Here is a 15,618-nt window from a genome sequence, read left to right as displayed (position 1 = left end):
AGGCTTACTTGTCAGCTAGATGGGGAGAAGCAGCCACTGTTAATCACCCTGCTAGAGCATCCCTGTGAGCTGATAAATAGGGTTAGATGGGGCATCTAGCTGGGAGAAAAGAGCTGCTGACAATCACTCTGCTGAAGCCACTTTGAAAACTGATAAAAAGTGTCACATGGGGTAGTTAGCTAGGGAGGAGCCCCTGCCACTGTGACTGACAGTGGATCTACCCTAGTAGAGACAAGCTTGGGAATCCTCTAAATTCCAAAGTAGCACTCCTTTTTTTACTCTACTGCTTTTGAGTCATTCCCACCAAGCAGCCCATCTGTTTATGTGAGCTGTGGAGTGGGAATTACCCAGCCTGCAGCTAGTTGGAAAAAAAAAAGTTCAGAGATCAGGTTAGGATGAGTTTGGAGGATGGCCAAGCTCATCCCCTCTAGGGTGGAGTCATCATCAGTCACCCTCCTGGAGCTGCCCCACAGGCTGATGAAGAGGGTCACATGGGGTGGCTAGCTACGGAGGAAGAGCAGCTGTCAATCACCATGTTGGAGCCACCCCGCAGGCTGATGAAGAAGGTTACATAGGGTGGCTAGTTAGGAAGAAGGAGCCACTGTCAGTCACCCTACCATGGCTGCCATGCATGCCAATGAAGAGGGCCACATGGGGTGGCTACCTAGAGAGTAGAGATGAACGTTGACATCCACTGACCTCATCTCTACACAAACTCTGAATTTGTGCTCTTTTCTTTTTACTCCATACAACTATGGGCCAGGCCACTCCCACCCTGCCTCTTTCTTTACATGAGCTGTGGGGCAGGAATGACCAGCCTGAAGCTCATTGCAGGTTAAAAGAGTGCCTGTTCGGAGTTCAAGTAGATATGAGTTTGGAGGATGGCCCAACTCATCTCTGCTAGGGAGGATCTGCTGTTAGTCACCCAGCTGGAGCTGTCCCACAAACCAATAAGGAGGGTCACTTGGGATGGCAAGCTAGGGAGAAGGAGCTGCTCTCAATCACCCTGCTGGAGCTACCCTGCAAGCTGATGAACAATGCGGTGGCTAGTTAGTGAGAAGGAGCCGCTGTCAGTCACCCTACTGGAGCTGCCAAATATGCCAATGAAGAGGGTCACATGGGGTGGCTAGCTGGGGAGTAGAGAAGAGCTTGGGCATCTTCTGACTTCATCTCTACACAAACTCTGAATTTGCACTTTTTTTTATTCCATAGAGACTCTTTGTTTATGTGAGCCATGGGATGGGAATGACCCAATCTGAAGCTCAATGGAGTTTAAAAGAGCACTTGTTCGGAGTTCAAGTAGATATGAGTTTGGAGGATGGCCATGCTCATCTTTACTTGGGTGTATCTGCTGTCAATCACCCAACTGGAGCTGTTCCACAAACCAATGAGGAGGGTCACATGGAGTGGCTAACAAGGGAGAAGTAGCTGCTCTCAATCACCCTGCTGGGCTGCCCCACAAGCTAATGATGAGGATAGCATTAGGTAGTTAGTTGGGGAGATGGAGCCACTGTCAATCTCTCTGCTGGAGCTGTCCTACAAGCTGATGGTGACATGGTGTGACTAGGTAAGAAGATGCTGCTGTAAACCACCTTGCTGGTTCTGCTCCACAAGGTAATGATGAGGGTCACACTGAGTAGTTAGTTGGGGAGAGGGAGCCACTTTAAATCACCCTGCTGGAGCTGCCCTGCAGGCTGATGATGAGAGTCACACTAAGTAGCTGGTTGGAGAGGGGGAGCCACTTTAAATCACCCTGCTGGAGCTGCCCTGCAAGCTGATGATGAGGGTCACACTAAGTAGTGGGTTGGGGAGAGGGAGCCACTTTAAATCACCCTGCTGGAGTTGCCCTGCAAGCTGATGATGAGGGTCACACTGAGTAGCTGGTTGGGGAGAGGGAGCCACTTTATATCACCCTGATGGAGCTGCCCTGCAAGCCGATAATGAGGGTCACATGGAGTGGTCAGCTAAGGAGAGAGAGCTACTGTAAATCACCCTGATGGGGTCACCCCACAAGCCAATGAAGAGGGTCATGTGGGACAGCTAACTGGGGAGAAAAGAGGACATTCATGGCTTCCTTCCTGGAGCATGTGCAAAGATAGTGACAACGCAGAAGATCAGCTCTAATAGTGTTGCCAATCTCCAGAAGGAAATCCAAAGAACTATCAGAATCACCCGAATATTTAGTAACCAAATATTAAAGAAAACATTTTGCTAACAAAACAATGAGCATACAAATACATTTAGATCCAATACATTAAACAATTGGTTAACTGCCATTTTAAAAATCATTTGAGTCCACTAGGAACTTTTGAGGAATGATCCCATGAATGAAATGACTATGTGAGCTCCTGATAGAGGACTGGACATGCTATATTCAGTTTCCCATTGTCATTATTAGCAGGAAGACTGTATTAGAGAGCACTGCTGGTAGATCAAGCGTTAAAGAGGGGGTGTTGTTAGCCCAGGCAGTGCATGTAATAGGAATGCAGCTTTTGTGTTGCTGGAGGAGGCACTCACTAACCTGGGATCGCAGTCCTTGGAAGCCAGCAATTACAGGGCTATCAGCGGGTATGGCAGGCTCCCTCCTCCTCCACCATCCAGTATGAGCCCAGTATACAGGACATTGCCCAGTCCAGCCATTGATCAGGTCCTGATGTCACATTGTCACCAAGGAACGGACAGATCCCTCCACAGCTGTGTGATCAGCAGCAGTCCATAGTCAGCCATAGAGCAGACACACAGCAATGACAGGGACCTCCCTGGTAGCAGCTGCATTAAAGCTCGGCCTCCTCTCTACACCACGCCCACCGCATCTGATTGGCTCTCTCTGGAACAGAACGTGAAGCCTTATAGACTCAGCTGTCTGGATGACAGGGAACTCTACAGGACTGATCGCTGTCCCATCTATAGGCAGATCAACGTTGGGATTCTATCCTCGTCTACGACTGGATGATGTACAGAACAGTGCAAACATTGCTTTCTTGTTACGAGTATTGTCAGGATTCCAATAGAAAAAATAATAACGTAGTTATGGTGTCATACATACACCAATAAATGAACAATTTCACACTTGTGCGACTTTGTCATGCGACTTTGTGGTCCAAAGTCACATGACAAGTCACCCCCCCCATGTTTCCTAATGGGTACCATCCATATCTGTCGCAGCGACTTTGTTACTACAATGAAAACCCTCAAAAGGTGTATGAAAGTTGCACCTGAATGTTATACAGTAAGGAAAATAAGTATTTGATCCCCTGTTGATTTTGAATGTTTGCCCACTCACAAAGAAATGATCAGTCTAAAAATCGAATGGTAGGTGTATTGTAACACTGAGACAGAATAGCAACAAAAAATTCAAAAGAAATGCATGTCTAACAAATTATGCACTGATTTGCATGTTCATGAGGGAAATAAGTATTTGATCTCCTTCACAAAACATGACTTAGTACTTGGTGACAAATCCCTTGTTGGCAATCACAGAGGTCAGACGTTTCCTGTAGTTGGCCACCAGGTTTGCACACATCTCAGGAAGGATTTTGGCCCACTCCTCTTGGCAGATCCTCTCCAAGTCATTAAGGATTGGTGGCTGACGTTTGGCAACTCGAACTTTTAGCTCCCTCCACAGATTTTCAATTGGATTAAGGTCTTGAGTTGAGACTGGCTATGTCACTCCTGGACCTTAATGTGCTTCTTCTTGAGCCACTCCTTGGCCTGTTGCCTTGGCCGTGTGTTTTGGGTCATTGTCATGCTGGAACACCCATCCAGGACCCATTTTCAATGCCCTGGCTGAGGGAAGAAGGTTCTCACCCAAGATTTGACGGTACATTGCCCCATCCATCGTCCTTTTGATGTGGTGCAATTTGTTCTGTCCCCTTAGCAGAAAAACACCCCCAAAGCAGAATGTTTCCACCACCATGTTTGACAGTTGGGATGGTGTTCTTGGGGTCATAGGCAGAATTCCTCCTCCTCCAAACACAGTGAGTTGAGTTGATGCCAAAGAGCTTGATTTTGGTCTCATCTGACCACAACCCTTTCAACCAATCCTCCTCTGCATCATTCAGATGTTCAGTGGCAAACGTCAGATGGGCCTGGACATGTGCTTTCTTGAGCAGTGGGACCTTGCGGGCACTGCAGGATTTCAATTCTTGTCAGCTTAGTATGTTACCAATTGTTTTCACTGTAAGCATACCCCCTATGAATACGTGCGGTTGCACGAAACGTGTCAGTAATGAGCTACAGTGCAGTGATGTCACGCCGCCGCCGGCACCACGTGGGTCCTGGTGGCCATCTTGGATTATCTGGTCAGTATCTGTTTCTTGTACTCTCATGCTTGCTGGATGGAATAAATCTGTATTATCAAGCAGTATTACGCTATTGGGCCTCCTTTCTTTCTGGGGCTCCATGTGAGCTTCCTACCACCCACAGAGTCACGTCTAAGGAGGACAGAGCCATGCTTGATAGCTGGGTGAGCAGAGCATGGGAATAGACCAGACCACATTCCAGAGGATTTCCTGGATTCAAACCTTAAGAGGGGTTATCTCTTACATGCGCATATTGATTGCGCATCTGGTGAGTGCGCAGTCTTATACCAGTTTTGGATATCATCACATTTTTATTCATCATTAGAGATCCTCATGATCCTCTCAACACTGAACCCACTGGGATATTGTGGACTGGGCACTCACGAATATTTCTTAGTCACGATGCAGTGACATGTATTATTTATGTGTGGACTTTACTCTTTGCACTTTTATGTGTTTTGCACTATAGTGTGTTTTTCACAGTAATTTATGCACACAGAGACACTTGTTTTTACAGCATTTTTAGTATTTTATTCATTTATATTTTATGAATTATTTATGATTCTATAGCACTGCACCCCCTATTTACATATTGGTTTTTGAGGTTGTTTGGTACCTTTGGTGTTCAGCAGCTGCAGCGACTTTTAGCTCTCACTTATCCGTTACTTGTGTTACATTGTTTTCTTGGTGACTGTGGTCCCAGCTGCCTGGAGATCATTGACAAGATCCTCACGTGTAGTTCGGGGATGAATCCTCACTGTTTTCAGAACCATTGATACTCCACGAGGTGAGATCTTGCATGGTGCATCAGACCTAGGGAGACTGACAGTTGTTTTGTGTTTCTTCCATTTGCGAATGATTGCACCAACTGATGTCACCTTCTCACCAAACTGCTTGGTGATAGTTTTGTAGCCCAGTCCAGCCTTGTGTAGGTCTGCAATCTTGTCCCTGACATCCTTTGACAGCTCTTTGGTCTTTGCCATGGAGGAGAGTTTGGGGTCTGATTGTTTGATTGCTCCTGTGGACAGGTGTCTTTTATACAGGTAAAAAAAATGAGATTAGCAGCACTCCCTTTAAGAGACTGCTTCTAATCTCAGCTTGTTACCTGTATGAAGGACACCTGGTAGCCAGAAATCCTGCTGAATGATAGGGGATCAAATACTTATTTCCTTCACTGTATAACAGTTGTTCATTATCATTATTGAAAGCCAAAGTCGTATCCAAGTTGCACCCATCCAAAGTTGCATCAAATCAAAAATATGTAGTGCACTAACTCTTCATCCAGACATATAAAGTTGCTTCAAAGTTGTATTAAAGTTGCACTCTACAGTTGTTCAAATTTGGAGTCGTACAAGTGTGAACAGAGCCTTACTTTCCAATCCATGTATAGTAGACTCATTCAATCCATATGATACACATACTTTTTTTGAAAGTGCTTCATGCACTACTTTCTGCAAGTTCAGATGCAATTTGCATAGACATCTGTACATGAAGTCGCACAGATGTCTTCCAAGTCGCACCTTAAGTCGCCCTGACATCCAACTTTGAAATTGTGTGATTTTAAGTGAAGTCATACAATTTCAAAGTCAGATTTGTTGCGATCTAACACCCCGGTCAGACCGGGTGCGACTTGCCATGCGATTTGTCATGTCATGCAAGTTGCAAATTGCATGGCAAGTCAACCCTATTGTCCGCAATTAAAGCGGTCATATTGGTGCGATTCCGACTTGATCGGAGCCGCACCGATTTCTAAAGTAGTGCATGCACTACTTCAGGTGCGACTTGCATAGACATCTGGACAGATGTCTTGCTAGTCACACCTCAGGTCAGAATGACATCTGACTTTGAAATTGTGCGACTTCACTGGAAGTCACCGGTCACTGCTGCGATTAAAAATTGTGTGATTTGTGTGCAATTTCAGCACAATTTCAGGTGCGATTTCTGAAGACTTTATTGCTACTTGTAAAGATTTTCAAAGATTTCTTGCAATTTGCAGTATTTTCATTATATTCTATGTATGTGAAATCACAATAAAACTGCAGAAAAAGTCATGCAAGAACTACTTTAGAAATTGAGCTGCAGCAAATTGCACATCTTAAGAGATTGACATTGACCTTCATTAGATGCGATTTCAGGTGCAATTTCAATTCACAAATCACACCTGAAATCGCACCGGTATGACCAGGCACTCACACGATTTCAAAGTTGGATCGATGTGACCAGGACTTTGCTTTACAGCCTTTCTGGGTGTAAAAGCAATCAATGTTAAAAAAAAACAAAAAAACAAATCTTCATCACCCCCCACAAGTAGTACAGTGTCCCCATGGTGACACTTTACGGCTAGGGTGACAGTATGTAAAAAAAAAAAACATAAATAATAATATAACAAAAAAAAGAATAAAAATGTAAAAAAAAGTTTAATAGTTTTTAATATTTAATAATTATTGGTTCTAAACCAGCAATGGGCAAACTACGGCCCGCGGGCCGTATACGGCCCGGCGGACCTTTTAATCCGGCCCGCGGAGCTAGGCTCCCGCTAGGCTCCTCTCACAGTCCGCCCTGAAGACCGGTGCAGCATGAAAATCTGTCTCCTGTGAGGATCTGTCCCCCTCGACGTATCTGCGCATGTGCCGGAGATCGTCGATCGGCTGCTAATGCCTGAAACTGGCACATGCGCAGATACGTCGAGGGGGACAGATCCTCATAGGAGACATTTTCATGCTACACCGGAACGAAGCGGGAACACGGCGAGAGGAACGCGCGGAGCAAAGGTAAGTGAATTGACACAGCTGGGACTTGGGGACTTAATATGGGGGATGAATTAATATGGGGGATGAATTACTATAGGGGGGATGAATTACTATAGGGGGGATGAATTACTATATGGGGGATGAATTACTATGGTGGAGATGAATTACTATAGGGGGGATGAATTACTATAGGGGGGATGAATTACTATAGGGGGGATGAATTACTATAGGGGGGATGAATTACTATAGGGGGGATTAATTACTATAGGGGGGATTAATTACTATATGGGGGATGAATTACTATGGTGGAGATGAATTACTATATGGGGGATGAATTACTATATGGGGGATGAATTACTATATGGGGGATGAATTACTATGGGGGATGAATTACTATAGGGGGGATTAATTACTATATGGGGGATTAATTACTATGCTTACTATGGGGGAATATTACTATACTTACTATGGATGACACATACACATCATTCATCTACTCTTGGTCCGGCCCCCGGGTCCAATATATGAACCCATTGCGGCCCTCAAGTCAAAAAGTTTGCCCACCCCTGTTCTAAACTAATTTGGGTTATTTATTTCTTTTTACTAAAAAGATAACGGAATAAATTTTGGCCAAGATTTATGACGCTATATTATGTATTTGCAAAATTTTATAAGAAAAACACTTTTTTTTCAACATTTTTGGACTTTTTCATTTACATAGCCAAAAAAATAAAAATCCCAGAGGTGAATAAATACCACCAAAATAAAGCTTTATCTGTCTCAAAAAAATGCTAAAAAAATTCATATGGGTACAGTGTTGCAAGACCGCGCAATTGTCATTTAAAGTGTGATAGCGCTGAAAGCTGAAAATTGGCCTGGACAGGAAGGAGGTGAAAGTGTCCGGACATTAGGTGGTTAAAAAAAATCAGGAGATATCCATTACCATTTACCACCAAATGAAATCCCAATTTTTCCCCCAAAAAAATGCGGTATAATTCACCTGGCTGTACAAAGTAGTTGTGATGATATGTACGGTTTTACTAACACATGTCAACGTTGCAAAATTGTGCTTAGGCATTTAGATTTGTTTTACCCTTAGGCATGAAGGGGTTAAGTAAATACAAAATATCTTTCTAAATGTCAAATATTGAATGAAAATAAGATAAAAAGACCGAGTGGTCCATCGAATCTGCCCGTTTTTGTTTTTTTTTTAAGTCATTTTTGCTGTGACATTTGGTGAAGTCTTTATCTTTGGACATGTCTGTTTGTCTTTGGTGTCCATTTATGACACAGAGAATAGCTGCGATTCAGAGGATCGCAGCTATTCTCTGGTCATTCACAGTTTATGACACTCAGGAGATCAGCGGAGAACATGTTCAGCCCTTCACTGGAGATCTGTGTTCTCCCTCCAGATTCTCCAGCCCAGAGCTGGAGAATCAGAGGGACCGCAAACTAAGCAGCGATAATTTACCTCTGTTACAGTAAACTGATCTTTTACTGTAATCTCGCGAGATTATAGTAAAATCACCCGTTTTCCACCGTTTGTAGACCGTTCTCCAGCGTTTGTAGACCGTTTTCCCTTCGTTCGGAGAACTGCTTCATACAAGGCATTCACAGGAGAACTGTGTTCTCCAAGAATGCCGGAGAACTGAGTAGCTATCATTTATCGCTGGTTCATAAATGGACACCTTTGTTAGAGAAAAGCCATTGTCATTCTCTGATGTTCTTGAAAGTGTCACTCTGGTTTCCATCTGCCAAACCTCCAAATTGATGACACCCTTCTCCTAACAGTTCAAGTTCCACACCTTTGTAAGAATATGTAAGTTCACACTTGCGCTCAAATGTAGGAAGAATCACAGTGCCTTTAAAACAGTTCAGCCCGCATCCAGCATAGATTGCAACACTCCACAGTACGTGATGATGATGTCACTGTGCTTAGACCACGTACCTACATGTTTCGTCAAAGATTGACATCGACAGGGGACTTTTAGTAGATTGTTGAAACTGCATTTATTTTCTATATACTCCCCTGCTACATGTATACACTTATCCCAGCATTTAACTAATACTAATACATGGAAAGCTTTGGCATAGAAAGATTTGTCAGTACACCTGAACCATCCTAGGACAGCCTGTTTCACTGCGTCATAATTGTGTTCACCGTCCCACAGAAAGATTCGTCTCTTGTGCAATTTCATAACAGGTTATGTGTTAATTATCCAGGATCAGGCATTCCACATGTTGAATGTTCACTGGAATGACTGCTGTAAGTTGGGAACCACTATGGCCGGGATCTTCACTGACTGACGTACGGCCATCTTTGTGTTTATTAAAAGTCAGCAACTGCAAAAACTGTAGTGCTGAGTTTTATTAAACAGACACTTACAAGTCCCAGGAATCAGCGATGTGCTCACCTGAGCTATTCTATCCATCAGAACTTCTGTCCCCAACACCAGATGATGTCACTTTGCTTAGAACACGTACCTACACATTTTGTCAAAGATTGACATCTACAGGGGACTTTTAGTAGATTGTTGAAACTGCATTTATTTTCGATATACTCCCCTGCTACATTTACACATCGGTTTACACCAATGTCTTACTTCAGAGTTGCGTCTCGTCACCAAATTATCTTGGAGTGTTCTGTAGATATCTGGGGGTTTTACGCCTTTGTTCACAAGAAACATCATCACTACACGCTGTTCCATGCTTGCACTAACACCGCTGTCTGCCTTGATTAGCAGTCTCTGGACTGGCCTGCGACATGTGCGTAGCCTGTCAGTAATAGGACATGCTTGCCACTTACTTCTCCATGTAGTACTGCCACTCTAGAATCCCTTTTTATACTTGTAAAATTAAAAGTCCCAGCTTGACTTGAATGCCCCTTGTATGTTAGTGCGGGGCTTAAAATTACACATACACACATACAGACACATGTATACACACAGGCACGTACAGACACGCATACACGCATGCACAGAGATACATGTACATACACAGAAATACACATGTACATATACACATGTACACACAGACACATGTACATACATACACACACACACACACACAGACACATGTACACACACATGCATGTACATACACACATGTACAGATACACACATGTACATACACACAGACACGTGTACAATTGTACATGCACACACATGTACACGTACACACACACCCATACAAAAGTTGCAGTACCTCGTTGTTCACTCACAGATCCAGGTACTGCACTCTAGGGGGAGGCAGACAGCACAACACACACTCCTTGCTTTGCTTTCACTGCGCTCAGCTATTGAGCAGTCTGACGGCTCCCAGTGCCACTGACAGATGCTGCCTGAGCTCCGAGCCTGCTCAGCTAGATGGCCCTGGGGGACACACTCGCCCCCACCATAATTTCCACTCGCCATTGGCGAGCGGGCGAGTGGAAATTTCAAGCCCTGTGTTAGTGATACCAAAACATCATGGTAGCGCCTTTACCCATCATATGAGTGTCACAAGCACAGTTTTTGAGTCTATATATATTTTTGCTTTGTATATTACAGTATGTCACGCAGGATTGGAATGGCCCATTTGTTTCTTGAAATGCCATTCGAAACCTAATTAGTATGTTGGTACCCGATAAATCTTTCCATTGTGGACAGTAGATTGAATGACAATGCATTTGTATATGAAATCGTTCTGTGTATGGCCGCCATTAGGGCTTGCAAACATAAGCCTGAGTGGGCTGTGTTGGACAGCATTGTCCAATGTAGTCTCAATACATAGACAAGGCAGTTTGCCTTATGTCCTATTGTTTGAGTTCATACCAACATGCTGTGTTGGTGTGTGCTAAAAAAGTAGTGCAATTCAAGGCTCATTAACACAAGCGCAGAGAGCTGTACGCTATAAAAAACAAACATATTATTATTATACAGGATTTATAGAATGCCAACAGTTTGCTCAGCGCTTTACAATCTAACAGGAGACAATACATTTCAATATAAGAGGGATAGAAGGGCCCTGCTCCTTGGAGATTACAAACATATTTCTGCACCCATGAGTGGCAGGTTTTTCTGTACAGCTGATTGTACAAATCAGTGACAGGCTGCGGCTGTATGCTGGTCACCGCACATCTGAGTGTTTACTGTCAAACAGGGACAGATGTGCACCCCTGGAAGCAGATGGTTTGCATCTAGTGCCGTTCATCCATCCCTATAAGCAAGAAATAATTCAGATTATTATTTTTAATATTATACAGGATTTATATAGTGCCGACAGTTTGCTCAGCGCTTTACATTATGGCGGGAGACAATACAGTAACAATACAGTTCAATACAAGAGGGATTAGAGGGCCCTGCTCCTTGGAGCTTACAATCTAGGATTCAGATGTGCTGCTACTAGCATACAGCCGCAGTCTATCATTTGTACAGGCTGCTGTATACTGCGCAAACACCTGTAACTCCCAGGCATAGAAATACACTTAAATGTTATAACTATGAAGAGCTGTCCAATTAAACACGCAAATACCTCAAAATATACATATCAATAAATTCAAGCAATGTGCTCTTTCTAACAATATTCTACAAATTGCACCATCTTCATAATTGTGTGAACAAATAATTCATTGATTTAAACTAATATAGTCTCTTAATGTGCAAATGTGCAGTTATTCTTCATAATGTAAAACCAAAAAATAAATGAGTGCGCTGTACACTAAACCAACCTGACACAATAACTAAACATAATATACCCAAAATGGACCACAAATACATATGTGGTCCATTTTGTGCAAAAGATACATCTAAAGTGCTAAAAGTCCATGTACATAATATAAATTATCAAAAAAGTCCCAAATCCAATGTGAAAGTGCTGCGTGCTGAAAAAATCCTTCAACAGAGTACTATAGTGTCCACAAGTGCTCGCCACAACAAACAGATCAGCCTCTTACCAGACGCATTGATCTCCAATCAAGAGATCAAAGGAGCAGATGGTGTCCAGATTCCACACTGACACCCGTGCTAGCAATATCAAGGGAGATGGATGGACAGCAGCGGGCTCATCTAAACGAATTCCTCACATTGAACCACTCTCCATACAGTGTAGAGAAGGATTAAAAAAGAAGAGACTTCATAGTGCAAATCGATAAAACTAAAATATTGCACTTATAAAAATAAGGTGCATAAAGGCAGTATACAAATTCACAATTCCTGCAGTGTCATACCACTGTCTGGAACGTGGTGACGTCACAGAAGACGGGCGGACTTTTTTTAGATTTTATATTATGTACATGGACTTTTAGCACTTTAGATGTATTTTTTGCATATGCACATATTTATTTGTGGTCCATTTTTGGTATGTTATGTTTAGTTATTGTGTCAGATTGGTTTAGTGTACAGAGCACACATTTATTTCTTCAGTTTTTCATTTTTCTGGTATTCAGGAAGAGAGTAGCGGCAGTTCACTTTATTTATTTATTAATTCATTCTCTGCTATTTATATTATATTTTGTCACTTTCATTATCTGTTGGGTGTAGTGCAGGTTTTCCCTTTTCACATATACTTCATAAAGTACAACGAATCCTTAGTGCTCCCCTTCGGTGGTCCCACTTACCCACCAACTCCAATGGACTATTATGAGAACAAGGGTATATTGCGCTTGTGTGTTAAATGGTCTTATCTGGGATTTGTAGTCCTCCTGTGAGTCCAATCCTTATTCTGATCCTCAGTTGTCAGCTTCCCATTCATGAGTATAAACTCCTCTTTAGATTGTATATATAGAGAAAAAGAGGGCCCACTTAGTGAAATACCATTTATTTATGTTAAAAGTAAAATCATGTTCCACTTACATGTATTGACAGGTTAAAAGGCATACAAACGCCGGATCAGAAGTTGTGTACTGGCGTGCATTCCACTGACCAGATGTGATGTCACCAACGGCTCCCAACTGACGCGTTTCGCCCTTCCCACTGGGTGTTCTCAAAGGCCACTACTTCCGGCCTGGCGTTTGTATTTTTAATCTGTCAATATATGTGAGTCTTTATGCAGCACAGAGCATTGCAACACACTACACCACATCATAACATTACCCCATTGTGGATATTTTCTCTAATTTCCTGCACATGTGACAACCATGCAATAAAGGACAGGAGAAGCCAACCTATATGTTCAGAGTCACTCAAGCCATAGCTTACTCATGGCTATAGAATCCCTCCTGTGACAGCAGTGATGCTTGGTGATATGCTCAGCACTGTCAAGAGTGAGCTTGATTGTTTTTTACCCCTAAGCCTAGGTTCCCATTTTTGATGTGGTGCATGTTTCCACGTGCACAAAAGCGTACTTTATTATCTGATGCATGGGGTGCCATTAAAAATGAATTGCACCCTGCATGTCTGCTAAAGAGCAGCATGTTTTGTGCACACATTCCCAAACCTACACATATGTGAACCTAGTCTAACAGCTGAACGAAGTGTCGAGGCAGTGAAGCAAAGGTGAGTACTATCTCTGGGGATCCATGGGTAGTAAGCAAACCTGTTGCTTCATCCTAAAAAATGCTCACGTTGATGTGATGTTTTAAGGAATGTAATGCAAAATAGAAGTGAATTCTAAATGTAATGGTTCACTCAATTTAGAAAAGACATTTAGCGTTTAATGACCTTCAAACTATTAATATGTTAGAGCTGCAGACTACAGTAAGCAAGTTAGTGGAAGTCTTGGTTGGGTGCTTTATAAATGTCAATCATGGAAAGGTTTCTAGTAACAAAGGGACAGAGAGCACGTTTACAGATTTGAACCTTTGAGTATTTAGGGCCAGTTTACATCAGATCTAGTACAGTGCATTTTTTTTTTCCTACATCAAAAATGTATGCACAGTAGGTTATATAGCTTCCAATGGCATAGTTCACACCAATGCAGTGTTCCATTGCAGTCAAAAAAATGATGCTGCATTTTTTCTGCACTTAACTCTACTGGAACGCATCTTAACACATGGAAATTGCACTGGGATGCATTACAGCAACAAAAAAAACAAAAAAAACAAACCAAAACATGAAACCTTGAAAAAAAGAAAAAGCGAGAGGAAAAAAACACACTGAAATGTATTGAAAATGCATCAAAAACATGCATGACATGCACAATGAATGCGTTTTATGTGGTGTCAACAGACCCTTAGTTAATAGGGAGCATGGTATAGTAAAAGACAAACTGGAAATGACTTCAGTAACGTTGTCAGCGATGGTTTTGGTATGCTTATAGGGCCACCCCAACTGGGTGTGGGGGGAGAATGACAAACTAGGTGTGGGGGTAATGGCCTTAGACAACAATGTATGAAAAAGTCTGTACCAGACAGCATCACACAGGTGACCAGAAGCTGACAGGAGAATGGCAGCAAAGGCATCAAAAGTACATTTCAAGGAAGATTCCAGCACACCAAAAGATCTATAGAAAGTAGTGGAAGACTCTAAGCAATCTACATAAAACCAACTATTGATAAAGGAGTCCTTCTATGCCCCGAAATGCTGTTAGTATTATGATGTGCTAGCAGGGGCGGACTGACCATTTGGAAACTCGGGCAGTGCCCGAGGGCCCGGGGTCAGTAGGGGGCCCCATGAGATGCCCCTGGTACCTTTTTCATAGGCTTTTTTGAGTTTAGGGAAGGACACAGGGGCCCCATGATCCCCTATTGAGGGCCTGGGGTCAGTAGGAGGCCCCACGAGATGCCCCTGGTACCTTTTCCATAGGCTTTTTTGAGTTTGGGCAAGGACACAGGGGCCCCATGATCCCCTGTTGCCCGGGGGCCCCATGAGTTGTCAGTCCGCCCCTGTGTGCTAGTAAAGTCTTTCACTGTTAGCTACAGATCTTTGGTGTGCTGGCATCTGTCTTTGATTGGCCAAAGACAACGGTCCCTTCAGCACGAACTTATTACAAGTGATATCTTCTATGGAGGAACAGGGTCTGTGGAGTAACAAAACCTGACAAATTGATGTATGTAATTCTTTCAATGAAGACCATCCATATATGGTAAACACGAAGCAACCTATAATAATTATAATATGAAATAATTCATGATTGATGGCCTAAAATGGATTCAAGAAATATGGGTAAAAAATGTGTTCTATTCTAATCCTCACACCATGATCCCAATAAAAAATGATCAATAAACCATGGTCCTAAATGTGTATAGATTTTGCACATCACTTCAGCCACATTTTTACTGCCATACAAGTACTTAGGAAACTCTAAGAAATGTACGGACATTAATTCAATTTCACCCATCTTCAAATGATCAATCTAAATGTATGGTCCAGACTACCAAAGTTGCCCTCAACTAAATTGTTGTTGGCCATTGAAACAATAAATTGGCAAACCTTAACTTAAAAAAGAGAGAATGAAGCTACTCTTCTAACACATGTTAGGAGGTATGTGATAATCCCAAGAAAGGTGCTATCCCACCTGTTTTTCATACATAATAATGATTCATCAATTACATACTTCCTAATTACTAATTTATTATGTAGCTATAGAAAAGTGCAGGTGCCACACTTAAGCAATCTCAATCTTTTTATTAGGCTTCAAGTCACATTGGG

The 15,618-nt window shown here is 42.6% G+C and overlaps 1 protein-coding gene across 1 annotated transcript in view; it reads right to left on the bottom strand.

Annotated features, from left to right (window-relative positions):
* GPR63 (G protein-coupled receptor 63) overlaps positions 1-2,778 on the bottom strand; it is an 89,251-nt gene extending 86,473 nt beyond the window's left edge. The window contains exon 1 of the mRNA XM_089665315.1: positions 2,522-2,778. The gene's annotated coding sequence lies outside the window, so the exon portion shown is untranslated. The remainder of the gene's footprint in view (positions 1-2,521) is intronic.
* Positions 2,779-15,618: the final 12,840 nt, after the last annotated feature.

This window comes from Staurois parvus, unplaced genomic scaffold, assembly GCF_062004578.1.
Source record: "Staurois parvus isolate SC_StPar_1 unplaced genomic scaffold, SC_StPar_1.0 ptg000048l, whole genome shotgun sequence".
In the NCBI taxonomy this organism is placed as follows: domain Eukaryota; kingdom Metazoa; phylum Chordata; class Amphibia; order Anura; family Ranidae; genus Staurois; species Staurois parvus.
The sequence above is the reverse complement of the archived record's forward strand: the minus strand, read 5'-3'. Positions and strand labels throughout refer to the sequence as shown.